Here is a 13,483-nt window from a genome sequence, read left to right on the forward strand (position 1 = left end):
TGTAATGGCTGTCGATGTAAGTGCTGTCTAATATCCGTCCCAGACCCGTTACATACACAGCTGCTCTGAGCTGCAGTGAATTGCTGCTGCCCATACATTCCACTCTTGCAGTTCAGGAATCATAGGTAACGGAACATGATCCGGTAAGGGCCAGCCTAGCGAATTTCCACATTGGCATGTCTCCTATGTGATTTAGACAAGTCACCTCCATGGGCCGATCCAGGGTAAAACAATGTTATTTAGTACATTTTTTGATGAGTATTTCCTCCATTTTTCATCAGTTTGTTCTCATCTAAGCAGAGTTCAGAGAGCACCTGTCATTTGGACTGGAGAATAGATATCTATGTTATTAGACATATTTGCACCAAACTTATGTGTGTGCCCCCTGAAGATGTTGGCTCTAACACCAAGTGTACGGATATTGAGCGTGTGCCAGATGTGTCCAATAATGCATACAGGAAATGTATGCATTTATCTCTGAGCACACAATGCAGGAACATCTACAGCCTATTTTCCGGTTAATACCGCATCAATACTAGTTTGTAAAAAGTTTTTCATTTCCCTTTAACACTTTGTCTTTTTTTGTAAATGTATCTTGTCCTGGTAACATAGCACTCGCTGATGCTTTGGCACATAATGGGCAAGTGCTTCATTAGCAGATAAATCCTTTTTTACTTTCAGTACAGAAGCCGCAAGCCAACTGATTTTCTTAAATGGTAGCAGACAGTAGCTTTCTAAAATCATCCTATTGAGAGGAAAAGCTGCATCATTTGACATCAGTTTGTGTTCTGTATCTTTTATGTATTTTGGTATAAAGTCATTCCTCATGCAGGGCAGAGAAATCCTATCTGAATGTTTCTCCAACTAATGAGAACATTGAAGACCTCATATATACTATAGTCTGTGTTGAGAGATAATAATAATAGACTATAACACACATCAGTCATAACGAGGAGATCGAGAAGTTATGAGCAGGTGCACTTATGTGTTGGTATTACAGATGACTATTTCTATATTGACCCCATAGCAGGAAATTGTGGCACAGCCAGTTGAATGGTATTGTCGGGAGGATGCCCGGCTCTCTGCATTGTGCAGCTGCCATGGTGGGCAAAAATTTGAAATGGTCCTTCTAGAGCGGGGATGGGGAATTGTACCACCAACTGTTGTTGAATTAAGCATCCCGGCATGTCCTGCTACAGTTTTGCTATTTAGCCATGCTAAAACTGTTCCAAGGCATGCTGGGATATGTAGTTCACCAACAGTTAGAGGGCCAAAGGTTCCCAGTTCCAAAGGAAAGAAATACCCTAGAGTCTGACAGTGATCCAGTGTTTAATACATGCCAGCCCTCTGCTGCCTGACTGTGCCCCTGTAACAAGTGACCACATTCGTGTGTGTGTGTGTGTATGTGTGTAAGCAATGGTGCTTCAATTCCACCATAAGAAGAGTTGTTGGGTATAGTGGGCATAAATACATCTACTACCAGATGTCACTGATACTCTGGTGTAAACCACTGGTGGCCAACCCTGTTCTCAAGATCTACCAACCTGTGGATCTATAGTAGGAATGAATGCAGCATGTTTGAAAATGTGACAGTTAGTAATGACTACAGCTGTGCACCAGCTAGGTGATTTGGAAAACATGGAACGTTTGGTAGATCGAGGACCAGTTTTGCCAGACCTGGTGTAAACAGTGCGCTGCTTATGGTTCTAGCCTTACCTATGAATACCCTCTTCTCTGGATGTTGCAGTGGTTACAGGATTTATTTTATTTTATTGGTGAGTAAATTTGTGCTAATGGTTATGAATGGGCGTGCCTAAAACCAAGCTGCCGCTCGCATTGTATAAAAGTGCTACAAATAAGCTTTATACACATACACTGTATGTTGGATCTGTTCACTTCCATATTTCACGTTCTGTGAACCTGGTGAAGCACCAGCCGGAGTGTAGCGGAGGCTGGGTGCTTTGATGTAGGACTGTTACATGGACAACAGAGCAGAAGGAGGCCAATGAGTAAAATTTAACCTTTTAAAGAAGGATTTTGATATACAGCAGTAATGATGATGATACAATAATTATAACTGATGATAATAATGAAAGAACTGACGACAATGATAATATGAGTAATGGCGATGACTGTAGATATTGATGAAGAACTTTGAAGACAATGAGAAGATGACTGAAGATATTTGATTAAGGAATTGAAGACAATAATATAACTGAAGATATTGATGAAGAACTTGGAGACAATAATATGACTGAAGAATTTGAAGACAATAATATGACTGAAGATATTAATGAAGAACTTGAAGCTGATGAAGCCAGGAAGAAAAGGATTTGCTGAATGAGGTCGTGGCTGCAGGAGGACCAGGGGTACTGGGCCACAGATGGTAACCGCCGGGATGAAACGAGACAGGATCACACCTTTTAGGATGTTAGCCCTAATGTCCATTAAATCCCAATAGGCGGCAATGGAGAATCCGTGGTAGTACTTGGTAATAGCAGTGGACGACCAGCAGGAGTGGGAGGATAGGAAGTCGGAGGACTGGGAGTCAGGCTGTAGCTGTGAGAAGCTGCAGGAATTGCCGGCGATGCACAGCGAGATGCTATGTATTGGACAACATTGTACTGACTGCCGGTCTGGCCCAGCTAGTCAGTATTTACGTGCTGAGCTGTGGTGTGATTGTCCGGGAGAATGACATCACGATTAGTGCTGCGAGGCATAGGCTCCAGGAACCAACAAGGTGGTCGCCGCCTGTAGGGCGACAATTCAGCCGGCGAGGGCATAGTGCCAGGGCACTGTAGGTCAGGAACAGCACTGGGAGAGAAGGTAACTGCCATGGTGGTCGTGACACCATATTTATTGTTGCCAAATGTTCCCCATATTTGGTGGCCAGACTTGTTCCATTTATAGATACTAGAGCAGTGATGGAGGAACCTTGACACTCCAGCTGTTGATGAACTACACATCTCAGCATGCCCTGCACCAGCTTCAGCATAGCCAAATAGTAAAACTGTAGCAGGGCGTGCTGGGATGTGTAGTTCAACAACAGCTGGAGTGTCAAGGTTAGCCATCACTCTACTAGTGCTCATTGCTGCCCCTGCAAAAACCCGAGTTTTTGTTCCCGTGTATTTGGCGGGGCACAGAGCATCTCAGCTCTACAGACCCCATTCATACAGCACCTTAGACCTGGGAAATTCCTGTGTCTACCCCATTCACACTGCTTCCCCTGGTATGCCTGCCATCAAGTGTGTGGCATCTAAGAGCAGCTTTGATTGGATGTTTAAAAAGTATCTTTGATTGGCTGTTTAAAAAGCAGCTTTGAGCAATTTTTTGCATTTTGTGAGAAAAACCCGGGTCTAACCTGTTCACACTGCCATACACCCGTGTATTACCCAGGAAAAACCCTGCAAAAAACCTGTGTGAAATTCCCGGGGCATAACACCCGGGAATTTCACAAAGACCCTTTCACACAGAGACTCAACACAGGAAATTACTGCTCGTCCTGGTAAATACCCAGGTTTTTGCGGCAGTGAGAACGGGGTATGGGAGTTTTTTTAGGAGGGGATGTTATGGGGAACCAATCAGAATCTATTTATTTACCACCTTCTAGAAGGTTATAGATATAATAGAACTCCCATCTTAGTAAATAAACCCGTAGAGGTGTCAGTGCGCATCTCTCGAGACAGATTTCTATATGTGTTTATTACATCCAATTTTTGTTGGATTTGTACATGGTGCTCACCTAGTTGTCCATAACCTCTACAGTGGCAGATCACTAATGGTAATGATTGGCAGAACACAGCCATTGCTATATGGTTTTCACACCTACCAATATTTTAGGTGAGGGTTAGAGAGTGGGACACCTGATTTCCTGCCTCTACAGCTTGCTACAGTATATTACCAAATGTCTGGCCCTAAAACAACCAGATATACTATTGTCATCTGATCCGCCTGTCATGAATACTCTTCTAGCCACACTAAAGGACCATACACACTATAAGATTATCTTTCCAATCTGGCTAGTTGGAATCAAAATCTGGTATTTTTGGGGAACAAATGATAATCGACAGGGGCGGGCTGGGGCGGGGGGCAGGGTGCCATGTGCCCCCCAGGCCGCTCTACCAGGAGTGTGTTGCGGGTCGCCTTACCTCCACCTGCTCCAACGCCGGCAGTCGGCCATGTTTCTGTAGCCCATGGCGCCGGCTTCCAAAACATGGCTGCCTGTTCCTCCTAATGCCCGGCGGTGAGAGACGCTGCGTGGGGAGTGGAATGTCATGATGATGCCCGCCCATGTGACTGTGGAGGAAGGAGGACGGCAGGCGGAGGATGGGGACTGTGGCACTCAGTAACACAAGGAAGCAGCATTGCAGCAAGCAGGGCAGAGAAGTGGGGAGCCGCAGCAGGACAAGGAGGCCAGGAGGAACATCACCAAGCAGGTGTGGTGTCCCCCTGTTAATGTGCAGGGGGAGCAGCCTGATGTGTCCTGTTATTATACAGGGGGAGCAGCCTGTGGTGTACTGTTATTATTATACAGGGGAGCAGCTTGTGTTGACCTGATATTATACAGGGGAGCAGCCTGTGTGGCTGCTCACCTGTATAATATCCGGTCACCACAGGCTGCTCCCTGTATAACATCTGGTCACCACATCTGGTCACCACAGGCTACTCCCCTGTATAATATCCGGCCACCACAGGCAGCTTCCTTGTATAATAATAATAATAATAACAGGACACCTCAGGCTGCTCCCCCTGTATAATAACAGGTCACCACAGGCTGCTCCCCTGTATAATATCCAGTCACCACAGGCTGCTTCCTTGTATAACAATAATAACAGGACACCTCAGGCTGCTCCCCCTGTATAATAACAGGACACTACAGGCTGCTCCCCTGCATAATATCCGGTCACCACAGGCTGCTCCCCTATATAATATCCGGTCACAGGCTGCTTCCTTGTATAATTATAATAACAGGTCACCACAGGCTGCTCCCCCTGTATAATATCAGGTCACCACAGTCTGCTCACCTGTAAAATAATAATAACAGGACACCTCAGGCTGCTCCCCCTGTATAATAACAGGACACCACAGGCTGCTCCCCTGTATAATATCAGGTCACCACAGGCTGCTCCCCCTGTATAATAATAATAACAGGACACCTCAGGCTGCTCCCCTGTATAATATCAGGTCACCACAGGCTGCTCACCTGTATAATAATAATAACAACAGGACACTTCAGGCTGCTCCCCCTATATAATAACAGGACACCACAGGCTGCTCCCCTGCATAATATCCGGTCACCACAGACTGCTCCCCTGTATATTATCCGGTCACCACAGAGTGCTCCCCTGTATAATATCCGGTCACAGGCTGCTTCCTTGTATAATAATAATAACAGGACACCTCGGGCTGCTCCCCCTGTATAATAATAAGTCACCACAGGCTGCTCCCCTGTATATTATCCAGTCACCACAGGCTGCTTCCTTGTATAATAATAATAATAATAACAGGACACCTCGGACTGCTCCCCCTGTATAATAACAGGTCACCACAGGCTGCTCCCCTGTATAATATCCGGTCACCACAGGCTGCTCCCCTATATAATATCCGGTCACAGGCTGCTTCCTTGTATAATAATAATAATAACAGGTCACCACAGGCTGCTCCCCCTGTATAATATCAGGTCACCACAGTCTGCTCACCTGTAAAATAATAATAACAGGACACCTCAGGCTGCTCCCCCTGTATAATAACAGGACACCACAGGCTGCTCCCCTGTATAATATCAGGTCACCACAGGCTGCTCCCCCTGTATAATAATAATAACAGGACACCTCAGGCTGCTCCCCCTGTATAATAACAGGTCACCACAGGCTGCTCCCCTGTATAATTTCAGCTCACCACAGGCTGCTCAACTGTATAATAATAAAAACAACAGGACACTTCAGGCTGCTCCCCCTGTATAATAACAGGACACCACAGGCTGCTCCCCTGCATAATATCCGGTCACCACAGACTGCTCCCCTGTATATTATCCGGTCACCACAGAGTGCTCCCCTGTATAATATCCGGTCACAGGCTGCTTCCTTGTATAATAATAATAACAGGACACGTCGGACTGCTCCCCCTGTATAATAACAGGTCACCACAGGCTGCTCCCCTGTATAATATCCAGTCACCACAGGCTGCTTCCTTGTATAATAATAATAATAATAATAATAATAATAACAACAACAACAACAGGACACCTCAGGCTGCTCCCCCTGTATAATAACAGGTCACCACAGGCTGTTCCCCTGTATAATATCAGGTCACCACAGGCTGCTCACCTGTATAATAATAATAACAGGACACTTCAGGCTGCTCCCCCTGTATAATAACAGGACACCACAGGCTGCTCCCCTGCATAATATCCGGTCACCACAGGCTGCTCCCCTGTATAATATCCGGTCACAGGCTGCTTCCTTGTATAATAATAATAATAACAGGACACCGCAGGCTGCTCCCCCTGTATAATAACAGGATAACACAGACTGCTCCCCTGTATAATATCAGGTCACCACAGTCTGCTCACCTGTAAAATAATAATAACAGGACACCTCAGGCTGCTCCCCCTGTATAATAAAAGGACACCACAGGCTGCTCCCCTGTATAATATCAGGTCACCACAGGCTGCTCCCCCTGTATAATAATAATAACAGGATACCTCAGGCTGCTCCCCCTGTATAATAAAAGGACACCACAGGCTGCTCCACTGTATAATATCAGGTCACCACTGGCTGCTCCCCCTGTATAATAATAATAACAGGACACCTCAGGCTGCTCCCCTTGTATAATAACAGGTCACCACAGGCTGCTCCCCTGTATAATAATAATAACAGGACACTTCAGGCTGCTCCCCCTGTATAATAACAGGACACCACAGTCTGCTCACCTGTAAAATAATAATAACAGGACACCTCAGGCTGCTCCCCCTGTATAATAAAAGGACACCACAGGCTGCTCCCCTGTATAATATCAGGTCACCACAGGCTGCTCACCTGTATAATAATAATAACAGGACACTTCAGGCTGCTCCCCCTGTATAATAACAGGACACCACAGGCTGCTCCCCTGCATAATATCCGGTCACCACAGACTGCTCCCCTGTATAATATCCGGTCACAGGCTGCTTCCTTGTATAATAATAATAACAGGACACCTCAGGCTGCTCCCCCTGTATAATAACAGGACACCACAGGCTGCTCCCCTGTATAATATCAGGTCACCACAGGCTGCTCCCCCTGTATAATAATAACAACAACAGGACACCTCAGGCTGCTCCACCTGTAAAATTACAGGACACCACAGGCTGCTCCCCCTGTATTATAATAATAATAACAACAACAACAACAACAACAACACACCTCAGGCTGCTCCCCCTGTACAATAACAGGACATCACAGGCTGCTCCCCATGTATAATAACAGGTCACCACAGGCTGCTCCCCTGTATAATAATAATAACAGTACACCACAGGCGACTCCACCTGTATAATAACAGGACACCACAGGCTGCTTCCCTGTATAATAACAGGACACTAAAGGCTGCTCCCTTGTATAATAATAACCGTACACCACAGGCTGCTCCCACTGTATAATAACAGGACACCACAGGCTGCTCCCCCTGTATAATAACAGGACACCACAGGCTGCTCACCTGTATAATAACAGGACACCACAGGCTGCTCACCTGTATAATATCAGGTCACCCCATAGTGTTAGGGACCTGTTCGACAAGAGGTGACCTGGACGATTGGTGGGCAGGCCAATATCACTGGCCAGTGATATACAAACAACCTCTTATTATATATTATATTGTAATGTAATGATCGTATAGTACATTTGCACCCTCTCTCTCTCTCTCTGTGTAGGCCTAGATTTCAATACTAACAACCTCTTATTATATATTATATTGTAATGTAATGATCGCATAGTGCATTTGCACCCTCTGTCTCTCTCTGGCCCTTATTCTGGTTGGTGCGGTAATATCCGCGTGCGTTCGTGCCGCCGATGTTTTGTGTCTGCGCATGTGCAGAGGCGACTCTGCGCATGTGCGAGCGGGGCGTACGGCCAAATTCCGCATGAAATGTGAACACTACGAACAGGGGGTGGAGAGGGGCGTGAAGGGCTATTTTGGCTCATTTCCATATGCATACGCCCCACGTTTCATGGGCGTTCCCATGAAAACGCTGGGCGTATGTATGGTAATGCGGCCGTGACGCACGTGTAGGGGGCGGACATATGACATTGCCGGATGTCAGCTGCCCGCCCAGATCCCTGCTTTTGCACGGAGAAATGCCCGTGTGGTCTGAGGTTGCGGGTGCTGGTGGACCACTCGGTCCTGCATTCGATGGTCTGCGACCATCGAATGATGGGGGAGGTTCCCTGAGATGGAGGAGGCGTATTCCATGAGAAATACACTTGCGGTCCGTGCGGACAGCTTCTTACCGCGTTCGGACGGAGTTGGCGATCCGTATGGAAGGCGGGGTTTCGGACGCACGGTCCTGGCCGCATATTCGGATCCGGCCGCACTGATCAGAATAAGGGCCTCTGTGTAGGCCTAAATTTCAACAATGACAACCTAAATTAACAGGACACCCACAAAACTCTCACATTAAACTGAACACAAATGGCATAAACTCCAAGCGGGTTCCATATATATATATATATATATATATATATATATATATATATATATATATATATATATATATATATATATATATATATATATATATATATATATATAATTAAAGGTGCCCCGTAGACTAGGGTGTCTTCTCTGAAGGGAGAAGTCCTTTGCAATATCCACTGAACCAACCAGCAGCTTCCCACGCAGTAGGACTGCAAATGATACACTGTATACAGTCCTTTTGCATACAGCATATCATAAGCAATCCCTGCCATGCACCTTTACAAATATATTTAAAACTCATCTCTGCTCAAGTCTCTAACCCCAAGCAATTATTTAATACATTTAAATCACTTTTCAACCCTTTCTCACCTCTCCAACCACTATCAATGTACAAAATCTTGCTTCCTACTTCAAGGACAAATTTATAGGATTCACGATTAAATGGTATGTTCTTCTTCAGCCAGTAACCTGCTAAATTGTATACCTGAACGCACTGGCACCTTCTCTTAATTTGGTCCCACAAATTCAGATTTATAGGCGTATTCAGACCCGTTCGTTGGGTTTAAATCTGCCCATTTAAGGTCAGCTTTGCATGAGAGATTTTGTAGGTGTCTCGTTAATTTAGAGTGCTATGGTTGGCGTCTAGGCCTACGTGGAGTGTGATGGGTAACTGGAGCCACTTCATCCAGGGATGTTTTGAGAGTTAGGTTTAGGTGTGATACCGCCATCTCAGGAGTAGTGAATGCAGAAATAGGAGCAATCTGTTGTTGCAGTGAGGAGGAGAGTACTTGAAAATGAATATCATTAATATTTCTGCGGGCTTGGGGTATGACCGGTCAGCCCAGGCTAGGACCCTGGGGAGTGGGGATCCCCCCTCCCTCCAGATTAAACCCAGAACAGCTGTCCACGATGCCCCAGGGCAGCAGGCAGTGGGTTGATTTTTTTTTTGTGTAAAAATATTAAAAACTATTGGGTTTTGATGTGTACCTACACATTCCAGCAAGCCTGCCCCGCATGCACAGACTTGGAGAGGCACAAGTCCCAGCATGCAGGGCAATAAAGGGCCCGCACCAATACCGATGGGTCACATGACGTCAGCCGCCCGCTTTGTCTTCGTCTCGGTGGCTGCAAATATGAGTCAGTTGAGACTGGAAACCGCAGGAGAAATCATTCGATGGTCGGCGACAATATAATGTTTTCACCTGCAGTGGTGATTTTCTAGGAGATGTGTCTTTGATACACATCCCCTTGCATAGTTGCTAGGGGAAACCACGGTGGGGGCGGTATTTGTGCAGTCCGCGTTACATGGCTCGCTAGGCAACTGCTTAGCGAGTCAATCAGAATCACCTCCTAATGTACGGCTGTCATCTACGGTCCTATTGTTGTTGTGGGAAGAGAGAGCTGCAGAAAAGCTAAGGATCATTACGTGCTGGAGAGGGGAACATGAGGCAGATGTTAGATTGAACAAAAAGAAAAAATGTAATGTAGAATTAGTTTACAAGTATAAAGTACTTACAGTATAAGTGAGTGGTGTGAGGCTACGCAGCTGGCTGAGATGCTTTGTGTGAAACCGTTCTATGATAGACAGAATTGCAGTTGCCCAATCAATTTGGTCTATGATGGTAGCATGTAAAGGTGCCCATACACGTTACAATTATTGTATACAATATCGCATCTCGGTTTTGCGATGAGATGAGATCTAGTATAAAAATGATGTGCAGAACATACTTAAATACTTAATGTGTACACTATCTCCCTGGACATGTCCAGTGCTCACACACCGATTCAATTTTGGCCGATTTCATCAGATTTTGACACATCAGGACAATAAATTGGATGAAAAGTGGCAAATCGCTTGTATTTGTATGCATGTATCGCAGGATTCAATACGTGGTCCTGTGCGCATTAGATCTGGTGATTTTATGGCCTATATACTATAGATACAATGGGCAGGATGTACTAAGGGGAAAATGTGATAAAACCCCCGTTTTCTGGTGTTTTACCTCATTTTCTAATGTACTAAGATCCATCCACCCAGGCAGGGCATCGCCACCTTACCCCCATCTGGCAGTGAGCGCTCATCATATTCCATGGGTGCTCAGGCCCGGGAGCTCCCACAGAATCGGCACCTATGACTCATAGCTAGTTTACCTTTTTTTATAATGCAGAGAAATGATTTGCTGTAATTATAAGCTCTACCACTAGAGGATCCCACTGCACTTTGTATGAGTTTAATAACATTCTATATAGCCTTACATTAAAATAAAAATAAAGTATTACAACTTCTATTTCTCCTTCAATTTCTATTAAGCCTGGTCCTGACCAGCCCCTCTGGTAAATGTAGGACACAATACAAAAGTTTACTCTTTATATTAAATGGGTCCTGAGAATTCAAGGAATGTATGGTGGGTCAGAATCAGTTAAGAAAGTTAAAATACTGTTTATTTATTCTTATTTAGATACAGCGGAAAGCAAGTCTTAACTTATAGCAAAGGGCTACGAATTTCTTAGATGTATTTGAAAGAGATTGGGATAAGAAAGTGTCTGTTGTGTCAACCAGACACTTCAATTCACAGACTCTTTTGGACTGATTTATTTATCCTAAATATGTTCTTAAATGACTATGAAACACTCCTGTATTTGTCTACAATATGTGGCGATTGCTGTGTGATTTGTGAAATCATAGATGTGCAAAGGGGTCCTGATTGGTACAATTATGATGTTGGGAGGTATGGTGCTGTTTGTGCAAATGGGTTCCGGATGTCGGAAACTCCGGCAGTCATTAGTCCAACATTGGAATCCTGATTGTTAATTGCCCGACAGTCAGGATCCAGACTGGCAGGGGCTATTCTCTCTTGTGCGGGTCCATGACCTCCACAGATGGAGAATAGAACCTGCAGCGAGTGCAGCAAGCCACCGAGTCGGTAGCGTGGCGAATGCAGCGAGCCCACAAGGGGGTTTGTAGCCCCCCCCGTGCAAACGGATTTAGCCCTGATCTCTGATCTGCAGATGACTGTGAGTAGATAGCCACCGCCCAGAAAGAAACCTGTGCAAATCTGCAAACAAATTGCAAAATTTTTGCAGGTCCCTATCCACCCAAAAATCCACATGCCATTCACAAACCATTGAATGATTTTTCCATTCTGCCCAAATATGAGTTATTCTGACCTTACCAGTCATCTGCAACAGAAACAGGAGGCCAGCAATGACATCACAGACCCTCCTTCAAAACGCCTGGGCACACCTGTGTCATGGTTGCCTACCTGACCCTCTACATGCGGGAGAAAATGCTCTGCTCCTAGACTTCCCTGGTAATGTACGATGAAACGCCATTCTCAGCAATTAACTAGCTTACCGCAGGTGGTGGCAATCAAACATTACCTGGTAAGTCCAGGAACAGAGCATGTTCTCCCTCATGGAGAGGGTCAGGTAGGCAACCATGACCTGTGTTGTTTCAGACACTCCCTGAAAATGGCAGTGTCCACCCCCCAAACACTTGCTTCCAGTCAGTTAACCTCCGGCCACATTGCATTTATGATCCCTATGCAATTGTTGCTGCTATTCACCGAGGCGCATGCGAGCAAAGATCCATATGCATGCACAGTCATTCAATAATCACCGAAACTTCGCTGATAAGTCATCATCTCTGAGTCCGGGCCTAAAATCTAAAATGCAGTATAAAAATAACGTGATCTAATATCTGTGGGCTACATACAAAAGTAGTCAGTATTTACCCTGCACAGAAAAAATAGAACCCACCCAAATCTAAATCTCTCTGAACATGTTATATAAGCCCCTCCAGTAACATTGTTTTGCCCAGTTCTGTACTTTTTACTTACACATGGGAATCAAGCCCTATATTCACTTGTGTTAAAATAGCTCTACTTTTAAAGTTCTATACACATTACAAAGGGATACGGTCGGTTGGTCGACCTAAAGATGGTCGACACCACTGGGTCGACATACTGCAAGGTCAACAGGGGTCAATGTCGACATGGATCAAGGTCGACAGGTCATTATGTCAACACAAACATTAGGTCGATATGTTCTAGGTCGACAATCAAAAGGTCGACATGGGATTTTTCACTGTTTATTGAGCGGACATTTGCCTACCATCCATTAGGGCGTGGTGGTAGATTAAAATAGTGTGCTGAGTGCAGCGAGCCATGCGAGGGGACGTGGTGCACTTAATCCTGTGTCCATGTCGACATTCGGGGGGAAAAAAGGTGAAAAACCCACGTCGACCTTTTGACTGTCGACCTAGACCATGTCGACCTAATTTTTGTGCCAACCTAATGACCTGTCACCCTTGACCCATGTCAACCTAGACACCTGTAGACCTTGCTGTATGTCGACCCAGTGGTGTCGACCATCTTTAGGTCGACCCAATGAGCCATACCCCTTTACAAATGTTGCCTGTTTTTTTTGACCAAATCAAATACAAAGAGGATTTATACCACATTTCAGAAGTAATTGCTGATGAATATTAATCAGGCTCTCCTTATAAAAATATTATATAACTTTAAATATCAATTATTCTCTTGTATTATTCAAGCAGCAGAGTATAAGTATACTTGTGGGTGCACACATATAAAAACTATACCTGCTGGGCTGGCAGGTGTAGTAAATAATTTAAAGGGCTAAAAGACAACACAAGGCTGGTATAAATAACATCTTATAACCACTTTAATATGACAATAACAACCAGTTGTACTAAAAAATATCACACGCAATAGACATACCAAAGATTTCAGGTTTACCTGGAAAAACAAAACAAACTTAGGGGCCCATGTATTCAGGATTGCATATA

Source organism: Crinia signifera, chromosome 4, assembly GCF_055691185.1.
Source record: "Crinia signifera chromosome 4, ASM5569118v1, whole genome shotgun sequence".
Classification (NCBI taxonomy): Eukaryota; Metazoa; Chordata; class Amphibia; order Anura; family Myobatrachidae; genus Crinia; species Crinia signifera.